This window comes from Lissotriton helveticus, chromosome 11 (assembly GCF_964261635.1).
Source record: "Lissotriton helveticus chromosome 11, aLisHel1.1, whole genome shotgun sequence".
Taxonomy (NCBI): domain Eukaryota; kingdom Metazoa; phylum Chordata; class Amphibia; order Caudata; family Salamandridae; genus Lissotriton; species Lissotriton helveticus.
In genome coordinates this window covers 821,373,930-821,390,361 of record NC_136072.1, presented here as the reverse complement: position 1 = coordinate 821,390,361, position 16,432 = coordinate 821,373,930, and the positions used below count along the sequence as shown (strand labels likewise).

Here is a 16,432-nt window from a genome sequence, read left to right as displayed (position 1 = left end):
TTGAAAGTCCTGGGAGTCGGAGATCCTGTTTTCAAGAGTGTCTAGGCGGGTTTCGTGAATGTCAACCCGCTTTTTAATCTTGTCTAAGCTGGAGGAGAGTGCGCCATTTTTATTGTCAATGGTTTTTATGCTGGAACGCACATCCAGCAATATGGTGCGCAGGTCATCCTCTCGGTGTTCTTCGGCATCTTTAGCGCCAGGATCCGTATCTGGCTCAGAGTTGGTATCCGATGTACGAGTCTGACGTTTACTGTTAAAAGGGTGCTTGGATTGTCCAGGGTCAGACTTTCCCATCTTGACAGATTGTGCACAGGCAGCATTAACTATCTGGAGCTCCGTGGCAATTTCACCCTCAATGTCAAAATGTGGATTGGTGCGCAACAGATCAGCATGACTGCATAGTTGGCATCCCTGTGTGCGATGCAGGATCTTTCAAATGCACTCCTGTGCTGACTTTATAGCAAGTTTACACCCAGCCCGATGATGCCTGTAGCCCGAGGCCAAAAACAATCGATGGCCCAGCGCTTAAGGGCAGAGGGGTGCCTCTACACAGATAGATTCCCCATGCAGGCAGAGTGAGAGCAGCCCCAGGGCCTGCACCTCGACTCCACGCACTGGGAGTACAGCAGGGGGGAGAGGAACCTGCCCACCACCACAACACCAGCGCGGGGGGCACCCCGTAACTATCAGGTACCCCACAAGGCTTACCTTTGCTTGTGAAGCGGTTCCGCAGAGACGCCAAGAGCCACCGCCCCTGTTCCCACCTAACCCTGTGCAGAAGTGAAAACCCGGCAGGGAGTAGATGGACCCAGGGAAGGGAGCCAAATAATAAGGGGAAGATGACAGGAGGCTTGTGACTGTAGGCACTTGATGAGGCAGTGGTCAACAGCTGGGGAGACAAGAGAGACCAGATTAGAGGGTTCCCGCACCTCCCACGTCCTGTTCCCACAATCCACTCAAATACAAAAGACCACACCCCTAGACCACTCACCAAGGCAAATGAACACAGGACTCCTAATCAAGAAGGCAATATCACATGAGCGCTCCTGCGCAGAACAGAGTTTATGCAACAGGTGGTTGTTAGGCTTGCACAACCACTCCCTAGTCGTTGCGTGCATAAAACCTATAACAAATGGTATGCACCCATAGGTAGCGCACTAGCGCTATTGCTGTATTCACATTCTGTGATGTATTCCTATAGGTTCTGTATCGATCCCCCTATTCCTGACCCTGTTCTGGTTAATAATTAACTAGCAGCCATCCCACGGTACAAAAAAACTTTATCTGATTAAGCCACACCACGGCACAGGAACGCGTTATCTGATTAGGTCATAACGCTTGCCATCTAATTAGGCAAGCACTATTCCTCCAGCCCCTGATAAGGCATACGGAGTTCTCAAAACAAATCAAACCTATGACAACCTGGGAAAATCCCTGCGGCCATTGTTTTGATTTCACCGAGAACTTCAGCAAAAGAATGTGCGAACAAGCCCGTTCGTATGACATCCTTATTGACGTATCCATGTCCATCCTTACGTCAATCTCGGCACCTTACAGGTATAAATATTACCGACATTGCCTTAAGCAAACACACGCGGTGGTGACGAGATCGGAGCAGTGAGACGTGCTGAGGAGCCCAGCAGAGAGCGAAGCCCACACGCGCTGCCCCGCCTTCCTGACGCGCTGAGAACGAGACGCTGCTTTTCTCCTACCGAGAAATCCAGCTCCGGCGCTTCCAAGCAGCCCTCGCAGGCAGCTGGAATATCAAGACCAGGGACGAGAGATACCAGCCCTCAACCATTCTAGACCTCAGGTACAGAACTGAACAACCCCTTGCAGAGAATTCTTGAGTCAGTCCCTTGGCAAAACAAACTTAACTTAAACTGCTACTTATCTACTCCCGCCCACGTATTAGGCTTAGGTCAGGTACACTGGGGTAGGCGTGGTTAGAAGCACCAGTTGAGTACGATTAGTCAAATGTATATATGTATGTATCTATTTTATCAGTTTTAAATATCATATGGCTTAGAAACCATATCAATGCTTCTGCAGTATTATTTTATACTTCTGCTTCTATTGTATGCACTTTACTTAACCATAAGTATCGCAATAATATCGATTAATTTCTCTTGTACGAGAAAAGAGACTGATCAATAAATACCATCTTTTATTGAACACGCCCGTCTCTTCCTTTTCTCTACAATCTGGTGAAACTAAGAATGCACGTACTGACTGAGTAAAATAAGTTGTCTTTTGTTTTCACACAACTCTAGAGATACACTCTTGATTAGGGGAGAGCAAAGTTGTCATGTTCTATGGTTGTCAGAAACTAAATCCCTTCTTGTCTATCCAGGGAGGTTAAACTCCTCCTTGCCTATTCGAGAAAGTTTCTAGTGAACTCTGAGCTAGCTGGCAAAACCCAAAACTTTAAGTCTAATATCGTCAGTGGAAGACCTAGTTAACCTCTGCCCTAGGTCTATACTATTGAAGATATTATTCCAATGCGCAGAGCCTATTGGGATAATAGGAACTACACTACATGGCGCCCAAACGTTTGGATAGGCGATAAAACTAACGCAAGACATTAGAGTAACTCAGTCGTGCTTTTTCACACAGAACCCCTTTTTTCCCATAATACTCCAAAGACGTCTGGAGTGGGTGAAAGGTCATATCCGCCAAACCTCGCAGGAGGAGACTCCTATGTATGGTTCTTGGTTTAGTCAACGTTGAAGGATACACTGTTCCAAAATATTGTGCATCTAATCTTTGTTTCCATAGAAACCTGATCTGCAAATAAATAAAATAATCTTCTTGACAATAGTATGTCAGAAACTGAAGAAGAAAGGGAGACAGCTAGAATAGCAGCTGAACTCCTAGCAGCAGACAATACTCTGCTGGAAAATGACCCAAATGCAATACTCATCCCGGTCAACATAAGGAAATCTATAACCTTAAAACTTATAGAAAATGGACTGACACCAAGAGGTGGTACAGTCATATTCGTAATTGAGGCACACGAATATCGGCAGACCAGTGGCGGTCCGTCCATTGGGGGCGTTGGGGCGTTGCCCCACTAGCCATGGATGACCCCGCACTGTCTGCCACACATGCAGGCTTTTTAAAAAATGCATCTCACTCTGATAATTAAAAATCATCCAAGCGCACTGCGCGCTACCTGCTGGGAAAAGCCCGACAGAATCGGGCATCGTGTAGGAAGTGGGCCGTGGGGGGCGGGGCTTCGGGAGAGAGTGACAGGCAGCGCACAGGCGGAGCAGTCGGGAGACTCCGGAGTAGATAGCGCAACAATGCGCATGTGGGATCCAGGATTAACACAAATTTAGACTTGCCCGCGCATGCGCATACTGGGTTAGACCTTCCCTCCCCCCCCTCTATAGCACTCGATACACAGTCTGCCAGGCAGGGACCAGGGGTCCCCGGTCTCCTAATGGGCAGATAGTATCCTGCTCGTAGCCAATCCTGGCGCAGTGTTGCTGGTAACGCTGCGCCAGGATTGGCTGCTGCAGCAGGATGCACGTGGGTGTTCAGGTCCGGACCGCCTGGTGTTTAAGTTTCGCGCCGTCCACCACCACCACGTAAGTTTTTTCCTGTGCCGCCAGCACTGATAACGAAGCCATGGGGACAACACGCAGTTCAATCTGTTGTGGTCCAACGTCCAAATGCATTATTTGAGATGAGACTCATCATGTGCCTGCCTTCAGGCTGACTGAGCTCGAACCCGTCGCTTCGGAGGGGGCCTCATCTCGTTTCCTACAAACAGATAGCAGCCTTCAAGTTCCAGCCCGTAGTGCGCATCAGGTCAGAAACCTCATTATTAGCTTTCTAACTGTTGTAATGTTTATACTATAGCCGCCCCTGGCATCGACACTAACAGTCAGCCAGCCACTTTTAGTAGTGCTAAGTACGATACTCTCCGGGCTTGTGCTGGAGATGGCTTCTCCTTTTTTAGGTGTTAACTTATACTGGGGCAGGTCTGTGTCTGTAGAGGAGCTACGAGCATGAGCTTAGACGGCAGGAAACCTGTTGAAGTGCCCCCCTCTGCTGACCTTCAGAAGGCTTATTTGTTTCTGACCTATGGGAAGTACGTATGCTTATGCTAGTCATATTTAAAATTTGTAAAACTGTTTACGCCAGTTTACGGTCATCCCAGAGAGCTGACGGTGTGGCAGGACTCGAATTTTTGAAAAAAATGTGTCTTTGTTTGTTCCTATTTTCAGAGAAAGTTGGGGTAGGGGCCACTCGCCTCGCAGGCACTTTGCGCGCCCTTTTGTGCACATCAGGGCCCAGGGTAAACTGCTTAAAAAAGTATGTGCACGAGAGGTATTCCTCTTTGGTGTAGCTGCCTTGCTGTTACCGGGAGACTTTGCCTCTCATTTTGATCTAGTTAAGTCCCTTAGCCTGGGTCCAGCTCTCAATTTGCCTCGGCTTTCCCCCTAATGTACCACACATGGAATGGAGTACGACATTTGGTAAGTCAAAGGCGGTATATTTTCGGTTCTCTATAAAGAATATCCCTCCACCCCCCAGTCAACGTTTGGTTGTATGTCTTTCATGCCTGTTAAGCCTTGAAATCTCTCTGTACACTAATTCCATATCTTCTTTGTACAATTCAGCTAAGGATTTCCTATCAAAATGTTTGGAAAGAGGCATTTTTTAGGCACGTGTCTAATGTAACTTGTTTTCATCGTAGGCGTACCATTAAACATTTGTATGACATCTTATTTTCTGGGCAGCAGCATTTAACTTCCCCGTGCCTAAACATTTTTCATTAATGTGTCCTTGTGTAATGCAACTAAGCGCTTTACCACTGTCAGGTCGGGTTCGCGCTATTTAAAACTGCTTCTCAACTAACAATTTCTCCTCACCTCTCATTAACGTTCTAATTGCTCCACCCAGCTCCATACGAAGGTGATGTGCTCAGAGGGGCTGTGTGGGATTGGGTTTGCAGCTGTGCATGACAAATGCTTTTTGTAACAGATTGCGTTGGGAAAACCGGCATGTCGTGTAGGGTTATTGTGAAAGACTGGGCGCTCTGTCGGTGTTGGTCCTCCTAAGGGTTTATCTATGCAGTGTTTTTTGAAGAGTTGAAATGATAGGTTACGGTGTAGGGAAGGAGGTGTGTGGGGTTTCTTTGACAAACAGCCGTAGTAGTGGGCAGGCCGTCAGGACGGACGGATCGAAGGCCAGACAGACAGTAGCCGGATTTAAAGATCGGAAGGCAGGCTGCTATAGAAACCAATTGAGGCACACACAGCAAGCACAACCAAGTGAAAGGGACCCCGTTCTAGCCAGAGCCCCCAAAACTGAGGGGCTAGATTGGGCGACAGTGTCAGTTTCTCTCATTTCTCACCAGTGGATGGCCTTAGCGGCCATCTGACAAGCTCAATGAGGGTGCACACTAATGTCTCTTTTGTGACATTCTCTTTGATGTAACTATATAGCAATTGCACATAAATGACATAGCTGGCATGGTCGCAATCATTATTTATTTTAAAATAGCACACCAGAAATAAAGAATGCAAAAGGAAAATAACATTTTTAATCAAGTCCCAAATGTTTATAGTGAGAGAAAATTTGCATTACGGGGACATGCATGGCAGAGGTTGGTTCTTTTGTCCGCGATCTGTATTTCAACGGGCAGTAAAACTTCATGAAGGCCGACTGAATGTTTTAATTTGGATGAAATGCATTTTTTTTGTTGAAGATGAGTCTTGCAAACCCGAGTTGCCTGTTGATTTCTTCCAGCGTCATTTCAAAATTTGGTGTGGGCCTCCCAGTGTATTTATTTTGGGGAGGATGGCAATAAAAATTGGATTAGGGCAATTTAAGGGAGAAATTAGAGTTGTACGTCTGGAATCTGCAGTCACAGTGGGAAAGGCACCTAGGAGTGATTGATGGGGCAAAAATAGAAGGGCCATCTAGGCACAAGGGAGTGCATCAGGATGGAACCATAAAAGGTGCTTACTGGGGTACAGATAGAAGCCGTATAAGGGGTGGTTAATTGGAGTGGAAGGACGGAGAGATGTGGCATCAGAAACTGAATGATGGTTTATCAGAGTGCACTTAAAGGAAATGTTTGGTGTTGAGGTTGGAGATATTACACAGCGTCTGCATCAGCATCTGAATACTCCTAGGCTGTGGTTAGCTGAGCTCTGGGGATTGCCAGAGTGATTACAAAAATGGTGAGGAGGACCACTGAGCTCCCCTTATGGCGGTCAGGCTCACTCACTAGGCTCACTCACCACTGGGCACTCACCCTGAACTGTTACGCCTCACCACTTTCAAATGTCACCAGCCGCCAGAGGTATTCTATTCATGGATAAACTTTCCAGCAGCAAACGCTGTAACAAAAGAGTTCCACTATTATAAAATAGAGGAACCACCGGATATCTACACTCCTTTCGAGGAGGTGGAAATACCACTCAAATTCCAAGAGCACCTGCTCTTGTTTCATGGCGCCCTAAAACATAATAATCACATCACCAGGCTCGGTCCACTAGGTAGACCAGGAGCAACGTGGCCGGTCCTAGCCGGATATACACCACATCCAGACATTGAAGAAATGCCTGCAGCAGAGCTTTTAATACAGCTAAAACAACTAATCAAAATACATAGACAATTAGTCCAATATGTAATGCGGACTTCAACAGTCCAACCAGCAGTTAAAATTCCACAGCTGAACCCTCATCAGGGTAACACAAATAAAATTACACCACAGAACATACAGTCCTGTCTGGGTAAAGTACCCGCAAAACGGGAACAAATACCCTTCTGGCTAGCACAAAAAAATCACTCAAATAGAGGCGGTGTTTCCGGACACCACCCCGGTAGAAAAACACAGGATTCTGACTATCTGTCTTCCAATGGGAATCGCACCACACGTGGAGGACTGTGACACTTGGGGTACAGTCTTTGCTTCCATATACACAAAAACACATGGTGTACCATCCATGTCAGTAATACCAGATGTGCTAAAACAAATTCAAGATGAATACGGTCCAGAACCCGCTTTAACTCTCGGTATGAAATTACTGAAGGACTTCAAGCAGGTCTCGGCTATATTATTAGCCAACATAAAGGGAGAAGCAGCAAACGTGGCGATCCGCCAAAGGTTAAAAGAGACATATATAGCAGACCAACCAAATGAAATTGCCAGAATCATAGAGAAATCCTATGAAGAACTAGGAAGAGATAGTCTGGGTGGAATACCGGTAAAACCTCAACTGATTGAAAGTCCTGAAAAGATATTTATTAAAAATAATTTAAACACTCAAAAAAAGAGCTGGGATGGAAACAAACAATCCAATCCTAAAGAAAAAAGATTCCAGTCCAGAGGAAGGTCTCCTCGGCGGAGAGAAAGATCTCCGAACCAAGGACGCAGGTCTCCCCAAAGTGAGCCCTCTGGGAAAAAATACAACCTTAGAAATAGGGATAATATAAAGAAACCTGATAGATATCAAGATATTGATACACGTCCCTCTCAATCTTTTCAGACTTCCTCGCAGAAATCGGAAAGAAGAGGACGATCAGAACACAGGGAAGAGCACGTCAAGTCCAAAGACAAGGAACCTGCTCATCCAAATAAAAAGTTACAATTTCCAAAAAAGAAGGTAGCCAGTATTAAAGTAATCAAAGATGCCGAGAATACTGAGAACACAGCTGAAAAACGGAGAATGGGCTCAGACAAAGCTAGACAGCGCAGCAGAAGTGAGCATAGCTCGCAAAGTCCTTATGAATCATCTGGAGACAGTGGACACGAATGAATACATTCAGGTGGAAACTGCAGACACCAGAGTTAGCAAACCTCACAAAATATATGAAATAACATTACGTATAGAGGGGGATAAGACTAGAAAAATAAGGGGACTATTTTGGGATAATCTCTCCCAGGGCTATGACATCCTTCTAGCTGAGAAAGACTGGCCACCAGAGTTTTTCAGGGAGTGTCCTCATGGCGAAGAAATAATTATGCCTGCCTTCTCAAATCATATTCCAATTCATAAAAAATATACACTTGCTAGAAAGTGGGCAGTAGCTCAAGCTCCTGCTTTATATAAAAATCATGTAGGATGGGATGAGGACTCTCCTCCCCACAAAATCCAGTTAAAATCACAACCTACTGCACAGAGGCAGTACCCAATTAAGCAAGAAGCTAAAAAACAGGTAAAAGAGATCCTAGATCAACTTGAATACCAGGGGGTGATTGAAACTTGCACCTCACAAATGAACAATCCTTTGTTTCGTGTCTCCAAACCAGACAACTCATATCGTCTAGTTTTGGATTACAGACACCTTAACTCATGTTGCAAAACATTTGCAGTACAAAACTCGCATAGTGCTGCACTAATGAATAACATAGTGCGCAAAAAATACAAAACAACATTAGACATCTCTAATGGATTCTTTTGTCAAAATATAGCACCAGAGAGCAGATATTTGACTGCGTTCTCGGTAAATGGCTCGCAAAAAAGCTTCTGCCGTTTACCCCAGGGGCACAAGAACAGCCCAGGATTATTCTCAAAGAGAGTAACAGAATTACTACAAACATACGATGACGAGGCATTATCATATGTCGACGACATTTACCTAACAGATGATGACTTGGATACTCACTTGAAGAGAGTGAACACCATAATACTTGGATTCGCAGCAGAGGGTTACAAATTCAACTTTAAAAAATCAAGAATTGCCCATCTAACAGTCCTGTTTTTAGGATATGAATTATCAAGTGAAGGCAAAAGCCTGGCTGACAATTTCCTAGAGAAATGTGCTGTACTCCAAGCTCCTAGAACACTAAAAAATTTACAATCAATTCTAGGCTTCCTAAATTTCGGAAGAACATACATTGCAAATTACGCAGAAAGGATCAAACCCCTTTATGATCTAATAAAACCAGATTTTAAAAGAATCAATTGGACTCAAAAACACACAGAAATTTTGAGATCTTTACAAACAGACATGTTAATTAAAACAAAATTAGAAACACGTGACAACACACGCAATCTTGTGATTCGAGTCATCCCAGGAAGATACGGATTCACATACCTGACCTCTAATGAGGGAGAAAAGGTACCAATTGCATACAAATCACACTTGTACACAAAGGCTGAAATGAAATTTAGTCCAACGGAAAAAATTCTGACCGCGGTACAGACTGCTGTAGCAAAGGAGCGGGCCCTAGCACAAGGTAAACGAATAATCATCGTGACACCGATACCAGCCCTGGAGGCGGTAACAAAGGCAAGCATTCCGAATGCTAAAGCACTCCATCCAAGGTGGATACAGTGGGCTAATTCTCTTGCTGCAACAGACGTGGTATACGAATTTGATCCCAACTTAAAAACACAAGAATTTCTCCAATACGAATTTGAATGTCCTCCGCCAATCGAAATTCTGCCTCTAGAACATTACGGCTGTATAATATATACAGACGGGTCAGCACAACCCGCAGTAGGGGGTAAACAAGCTTACAGTGCTGCGTGCGCGATTGTTAAAGGTCGCTGGCACGAAGGGAAATTTAAACCAGCGGTCACTAAAACACAATCTCTAGGAGATTGTACAGCTCAGCGACCTGAACTACTGGCATTCAAGATGGCGCTTGAAAATACGGATCGAGAATTCCCCACACTCATAGTGTGCGATTCGTATTATTGCGTTCAGTCTTACAATGAATACTTGCAGATCTGGCTTCAGAATGGTTTTAAGGATGCAAAAGGAGGCACAATCAAGCATAAAATGCTTTGGGAACAAGTAGTTCATTTGCAAAAAGAACTACCAAAGACTCACGTGATACATACACTGAGTCATCAACGTGATGGCGTTCACGTTGCAGGGAATTCATTGGCTGATGAGGCCGCGAAGGCAGCTGTGCAAACGGCTTCCGTAGCTGCCATCACACGGTCAAAAAGAAAAATAGACAGCGATATATTGCAAGCTGTCAGCGCTACAGAAAAAGATTCGATAGAAACACTCCCGAAAGGCTTTCCAGTGAAGTACTCATATATAACTGATACAAACAATGTTCCGTTTGCTCGAATCCCTGGAGTGGGGGATAGGGCAATTCCAAACATGGAACATAGGTTAGGACTAATAATAGCGGCACACGAAGGACTTGCTTCTGTACATGCTGGCGTCTCAGCCACAGTATCGTTATTAAAACAGAGATACTGGTGGCCACAAATGAGAAGACAAACACGGAACTATGTTCTAGAATGTAAAATATGTCATAAAATAAAAGTATCAACAGTGAGACGACCAGCGCAGACGCCCCTTCTAATCTCGGATAAACCATTAGCCTGTGTTTACCTGGACCACTGCGGTCCCTTACAAAGGGATGGTAACTATAAATATATCTTGGTTGCAGTGGATTCTTGCACAAGATTCATATGGATGTGGCCCCAGCGATCGGCTGACGCCAGAACTGTTATAAAAGATTTGCGAGTCTTTATCGGCACATACGCAATTGGCATGCTGCATTCTGACCAGGGTCCTGCTTTTAGCTCTAGAGCTTATAAGGAGGCCATGACCAGCATGGGCATTGCATTGCGGTACTCTTGTCCATTTCATCCCGAGGGAAACGGAATCGTAGAAAGAAAAAACCGTGACATAAAGCAATCTATAACAGCGAAGGTATTAGGTTCGGGAGCTGGGTGGGTCAAACATCTAATAAGTGTCCAACGTAGTCTAAATAACCTGCCAAGAAATTCTCTGAGGGGATTCAGTCCGTACGAATTATTGTTTGGAACTAGAATGATGGTCTTAGATCTTGACAGTCAGACTTCAGTGGTTAAAGAAAAAAGCTTTGATATCAAAGATCGTTTGGCTATTTTACAGGACTTAAACGAAACAAGGAAAGACCTGAGCAACATAAAGTTGAAACAACAGCCAACGACCACTGAAGAAAAACCACCTGTCCCAGCAAGACCTGTCTGGATTCCAAAAGTCGGGGATCTAGTCAGAGAAAAGATCGCGGTAAAGAAGGAATTTGGGCCTTCTTACAGAAAAGCAGTTCCTGTCTTGTCTATCAACGGGACAAGATCAGTAGTACTACCGCCCCTTGCTGGTAAAAAGGAGAACAGGGTTGTATCAATCGACCTGATAAAACCACAATCATGTGGCCGATAACGAACAGTAGGCCGAGTGGACTCCCGATAAGTAGTAGAACACCAAGGTTTGCTACAAACACAGAGGTTCAATCTAAGAGGCTACTCACATTTGAAATGCCAACAGAACAACAACAAGGACTATGCAACAATGCTATGGAACTTAAACCTCTAAAAACCCAAATAAAAACATTTAGCAGAGACACACCAATCTACAATGAAGTAACAAATGACTATGCTGCTGCAACAAAACACAATAATAAAGCAAACAGCAATCCTGAAACAATAGGAACAATAGACAGAACGGCATCCGGTTACTTCATCAACTTCAATGATTCATCTGAAAACCTGAGTGAATCAAAGGAACAAACATCAACAAAAACCTTTAAAGACAAAGCTAAGGAACTTTTTCAACATCTGAAAGAAACCTATCTGATTTCCCCATGGATTGAATTCTGGGTGGCCTTAGGTGCTCTTATCCTCATACTTTGGCTCATCATGGTACTATGTTTGGGACACTTCATTGAGGGAAACTATGCTAAAATGGACACAGCAAGCCAGAAAATCAACCTGGTCCTCAAACCACACACGTCTTCACACGTCGAGAAAAGAGAACTTTCTTCAGTCAACTTCACAGCCAATCCTATACCCGGTGGGGTAGCATGGGACAATACTGATTATGAAATCTATGGTCCGGTTGAAATCCTGAAGTATCCACATCAAATCAAGATCTCATTGAGTGACTTTGTAAAACCAAGCTCAGTTGCTGATGATTGGGACGTTGAAAGCATTAATAATATGATGTCTGACCTAGTGATGTCTGCTAAATTTACAAAACATGATTATTTGCAGGGTTCGTCTAATTATGATAAAATGTTCTGCTATAATCACTATAGTAATCATTATCTGCATAAATCTGCACAACCTAGAAATGTTTTAAATTATAATCAATGGGAACACTGTGCAACCCCTCCAAAAGGTAGCTCAAGAACTTTTTATGACAAATATTCATATTTTTCAGGGTTCAACACAAGTAATGCAGAAACATTTTATTTCAAATTATCAAATAAGATAGGTACAAGGACCATGCTTACAAACACTAAATTGATATATTCAGACTCGTTTTTTGAGCAAATGAGTACATTTGGTTTTGATTACTGGGACAAAAATGTTGAAGTAAAAAGTGTTTGGGGTACAAAGGAATGGCAAGTACAAGGTATAGAATCATTGTTTAGAGCATGCAAATTATATTTTTGAATGACACTGTTCAACAAACTACCTGTCTTGGCCTAGCCAAAATCAAAGACTTAAACAAACCGTCTATTCCAAAAGCCATCAATGAACAGTAATAGCTCTATAGATGTTGAGATAGACGTAAACCATATATTAAGCCAAAACAGAACACATCCTGATTGGAAAAAGTGGTTGATCTGGCCCACAGATACAAATAACTGTCAAGACAGATTCCTGAACAAAATCCAAGGGTTCACATTGACCAGGCCAGACCCTAGATATTCCCAAAGACAACACCCAAGGGATAATTACCACGTACAGTGTGGGCAAGCTCTGCCTTCAATGGCTACAAACATCCACACTGGCAGAAATTAAGTAACACCTGACTTTACTTACTGATGGTGCTGACTTGCGTGATTTCATTATGGGACCGCGCAAACAGCGTCAAAAACGCTTCATAGCAGCCTCTGTATATGCAGCTTATAACGAAGCCTGGAAAATAACTCAAATTGAAACATCAGAGAGAATACGGGAAATTGACCGTATTAATTTGGAAAAATCACTTTCTGTAGTGGACAATGGGTTAATGACTCTGTCCTCCAGAATATACTCTTTGGACAGCATTGTGTCTTCAGCAATCGACATAATATCGCAAGACTTACTGTTGTTACAACACGGTCAGTCTCAATTGCGTTCTATTGTACAACTTGGCTGGACGTTACAAAATCTGCGTTCAGGCTATGTGCCTTGGCGTTTAATCAACACAACGTCACTGTTCAATATCTTTAATCTTACTGATAAACAAATCAGTATGGCACAGAAGGGTGCTGATTATACAATCCTGAGCATTGAGAAACTCGAGAGATTACCATTGACAATGTCAGAACGACCTGTCAGTGAATGGATAATACATGGAATAATTAATATTCCAATATCTACTTTCAGGTTTCAATATTGCCAAAAATATATACAGGCTGGCATGTACGAAAAATTGGGTAAAGGGTACATTAAGTCAACATGGAACTTGCCCTATTCACATGCTTGTGTCAGTAATAAAGGCCGGAAAGTGTTTCTTAGTGGCAATAATTGTGCCATGTCACTAAGCGGTACACTTCTGTGTAATGTTATTAGTTTACACGGAGCCTGTGAAGGGTCCTCAAATAACCTTTCATGTCACCAGCTAGGCACACCTGCGACACAAATAGAACCATTCTTTAGGAGACTATCGAACGGGAGTTACATTATAATCGTAGACCGCAGATGTTGTAGCTTGGTGCCCGGAATAGCTTATCTCATAACTACGACTGCGAAGGTTATGTGCTGTGAACGAGTATTGTTCCCCAGCGCAGTGCCAGACAGGGAGGCAAGGTTATGGCCGTATTTGAAAATTGCTTCCATTCGAGTTGATACTTTAAGCAGAATGAAAACAGTGCTCCTTCAGACGCCGACCAGGCTCACGTCATCAAAAGAAACGTATGATCTCCAAGTTGCAAGGACAACGGCAGAGATTCATTCATTGTTATCAACTAATTCCCCCATACATTTTGCAGAAATCCTGAACGAAATCTTAAATATTTCTGATACCAGTGGAGTCTCAAATATATTTAAGACAGTGTTTTCGGGGGCTTTAACACCATTTAAAGCCATTCTTGGTATTTTTCCGGACTTTGTCCATTCCATCTTTGGTGGACTTCCTCTCCTTTTGGGACTAGTGGCAGGAATCCTATTTTTGATTCTGTTATTTCGCTATGGCAAACCGTGTCACAGACAAAACACCTGCGACAAGGGAAGAAACAATCCTAGCCATTGGATACCGGGACCGGATATCTAAAATCCTTGGACTGTCCCGGCTTAGAGACCTGAACATGACTTGGTTTCTTTCATTTAGACCAATGTGGCAAAGCTGTGTTTTACCTGTATTAAGGTGCTTGCTATGCGGAGAAGAATGCGTGTTGGACACCTGTCTGACGCTACAATCGGATGCGCCAATGGATGCAGAAACTTTGTTGGGTCCGGTCACGGCTCATGCATTGTGCTGTCCCCAGCGGCTACCAATCCTGATGACGGCATTCGTGGAGACTTCACCACTACGATTGAGGGGTAGTGAGGTTCAAGAGGATAGCAGCATCGATCAGGTACGACCTTATGTCAGCTATGCTGATCGAAACATCAATGAAGGCAATCATGCTCATGAATGCATGGTAACATCTTTTTCCGAGTTAATGGAACTTTCACAGGAAGCTGTTGACAGTTTTTTCGAGAGTCTAAATGATATGATGTTCTCACCAAGGCAGAAATAATGACTTTTGAGCAGGCTAGCACACGGCGTTCCCAACACCCTGAATTTGGCCTTCAACTTTGATAATAAAGTATTGTGAACAATTTTTTCCAGTTTATGGACAGCGGAACATAATTTTTTCAGCGGCCCCAAAATATTTTGCAGTTTTTCGGGACACTTATCTTCTGCTTAAAGTAGAAACTATTCTTAGGGAACTAAATTTCTATTTTAGGAACTTTAGAGACATTAGCTGCCCTCTGGCATGTTCATAAATATTTTATTTTGTGATGAAATGGTCTCGCATTTTTTTTTCTTCTCTTCTGTATTAAGAGCCATTTCATGTGTTAATTTTCATATTTTATTAATAATGATGTATGAATATGCGTAATTTATTTAGCATTGTTATACTGCTTGAGTGCATATAATGCATATATATATCTTTTCGTATATTTCATGGTTTCAAAATGTATTTTGGGGTGGTACGGTATACACGTGCTCTACTAGTATATTTACTATGCCTAGATCTTGTAAATATGGACATAGTCTGCGTGGAGTGGGTGTGATGTATTCCTATAGGTTCTGTATCGATCCCCCTATTCCTGACCCTGTTCTGGTTAATAATTAACTAGCAGCCATCCCACGGTACAAAAAACCGTTATCTGATTAAGCCACACCACGGCACAGGAACGCGTTATCTGATTAGGTCATAACGCTTGCCATCTAATTAGGCAAGCACTATTCCTCCAGCCCCTGATAAGGCATACGGAGTTCTCAAAACAAATCAAACCTATGACAACCTGGGAAAATCCCTGCGGCCATTGTTTTGATTTCACCGAGAACTTCAGCAAAAGAATGTGCGAACAAGCCCGTTCGTATGACATCCTTATTGACGTATCCATGTCCATCCTTACGTCAATCTCGGCACCTTACAGGTATAAATATTACCGACATTGCCTTAAGCAAACACACGCGGTGGTGACGAGATCGGAGCAGCGAGACGTGCTGAGGAGCCCAGCAGAGAGCGAAGCCCACACGCGCTGCCCCGCCTTCCTGACGCGCTGAGAACGAGATGCTGCTTTTCTCCTACCGAGAAATCCAGCTCCGGCGCTTCCAAGCAGCCCTCGCAGGCAGCTGGAATATCAAGACCAGAGACGAGAGATACCAGCCCTCAACCATTCTAGACCTCAGGTACAGAACTGAACAACCCCTTGCAGAGAATTCTTGAGTCAGTCCCTTGGCAAAACAAACTTAACTTAAACTGCTACTTATCTACTCCCGCCCACGTATTAGGCTTAGGTCAGGTACACTGGGGTAGGCGTGGTTAGAAGCACCAGTTGAGTACGATTAGTCAAATGTATATATGTATGTATCTATTTTATCAGTTTTAAATATCATATGGCTTAGAAACCATATCAATGCTTCTGCAGTATTATTTTATACTTCTGCTTCTATTGTATGCACTTTACTTAACCATAAGTATCGCAATAATATCGATTAATTTCTCTTGTACGAGAAAAGAGACTGATCAATAAATACCATCTTTTATTGAACACGCCCGTCTCTTCCTTTTCTCTACAATCTGGTGAAACTAAGAATGCACGTACTGACTGAGTAAAATAAGTTGTCTTTTGTTTTCACACGACTCTAGAGATACACTCTTGATTAGGGGAGAGCAAAGTTGTCATGTTCTATGGTTGTCAGAAACTAAATCCCTTCTTGTCTATCCAGGGAGGTTAAACTCCTCCTTGCCTATTCGAGAAAGTTTCTAGTGAACTCTGAGCTAGCTGGCAAAACCAAAAAC

The 16,432-nt window shown here is 43.5% G+C and overlaps 1 protein-coding gene across 1 annotated transcript in view; it reads left to right on the top strand.

Moving 5' to 3' along the window:
- Positions 1 to 3,695: 3,695 nt before the first annotated feature.
- LOC144790902 (uncharacterized) overlaps positions 3,696 to 16,432 on the top strand; it is a 115,433-nt gene continuing 102,696 nt past the window's right edge. Inside the window, exon 1 of the mRNA XM_078665544.1 lies at positions 3,696 to 3,816. The gene's annotated coding sequence lies outside the window, so the exon portion shown is untranslated. The remainder of the gene's footprint in view (positions 3,817 to 16,432) is intronic.